This window comes from Mustelus asterias, unplaced genomic scaffold (genome assembly GCF_964213995.1).
Source record: "Mustelus asterias unplaced genomic scaffold, sMusAst1.hap1.1 HAP1_SCAFFOLD_870, whole genome shotgun sequence".
Lineage (NCBI taxonomy): Eukaryota > Metazoa > Chordata > Chondrichthyes > Carcharhiniformes > Triakidae > Mustelus > Mustelus asterias.
Window position 1 is genome coordinate 142,979 of NW_027590816.1, and position 1,281 is coordinate 144,259.

General features: G+C 46.5%; 1 non-coding gene across 1 annotated transcript; it reads left to right on the forward strand.

Moving 5' to 3' along the window:
* Nucleotides 1-480: 480 nt before the first annotated feature.
* trnar-acg (transfer RNA arginine (anticodon ACG)) lies at nt 481-553 on the forward strand. Its single transcript has one exon. It is a non-coding gene; the product is annotated as a tRNA-Arg (tRNA).
* Nucleotides 554-1,281: the final 728 nt, after the last annotated feature.

The window sequence follows — 1,281 nt, forward strand, 5'->3', positions numbered from 1 at the left end:
CGGTAGCACAGTGGTTAGCACTGCTGCTTCACAGCTCCAGGGTCCTGGGTTCGATTCCCGGCTCGGGTCACTGTCTGTGTGGAGTTTGCACATTCTCCTTGTGTCTGCGTGGGTTTCCTCCGGGTGCTCCGGTTTCCTCCCACAGTCCAAAGATGTGCGGGTTAGGTTGATTGGCCAGGTTAAAAATTGCCCCTTAGAGTCCTGAGATGTGTAGGTTAGAGGGATTAGTGGGTAAAATGTGTGGGGGTAGGGCCTGGGTGGGATTGTGGTCGGTGCAGACTCGATGGGCCAAATGGCCTCCTTCTGCACTGTCGGGATTCTATGATTCTATGATTGTCTGAATGCGGAAGTGGACAATGAGCTTGTTCAGCTGCTCATTCCTGCCCAGCAAAGCTGCTGCTGCTTCTCTCTCTCTGAATGAAGATTGAGCTTCAGACACAGACTCAACCTTCCTCCTGTCTCTAATATCTGTGAGAGTGTGGGTCAGTGGCGCAATGGATAACGCGTCTGACTACGGATCAGAAGATTCCAGGTTCAACTCCTGGCTGGCTCGATGTCAATTTGAAAAATAGTTTGTGAGCTCCTTTTGACCTAAAAGAGGCCAACATCTGTGAGTAAAACACTTTCTTTGCTCCGCTTTTGTGTTTCTTTTGCATTCTGGGGGAAATTGGGGACTTGTTGAATTTTTAACTTCCAGGTCACCACTCGCTGCCGAAATAAAAATCCTCCTCACATTCTTCATGTATCTGTAACCAGGTAATACAGTGCATTACACACATCATCAGTCCGCTCATTGATGTCCAAATGTAACACTTTAACGTGGCTGTCAGCTTGAAGATTAATCATGGATCATTTGCACTTCCACAACCCTCTGAGGCAGCGGTTTCCAGGTAATGACCTTTCTGCACCAAAATAAAATTCTTCCCCACATCCTTCCCTTTCTCCCAATCCAGTTATCCGGTCCCGCATATGGCACAGATTTTAATTTCTAGCGTGTAGGCCGGTCGTTACACGTAGATTTTCAGATCTCTGTGTCCAATATAGAAAGTGGTCAGCATGGATCCGTTAATCAGCCTGAATCAGCACCTTCAATAGACTTGGGAGGTTGTATGCTCAGGAGAGCACAGTGAGAATTGAGGGAGAGTGTGTGGGATGGAGATTGACAGATTTTGGAGAATGAGAGAGGAAAGAATGTTCCATAGAAACTAGAATTGTCTGTTCTGAATTTCTATCCTGTACTGACAATGATGTCTGTTGTAAATTCCTTTCATAGATATCAGG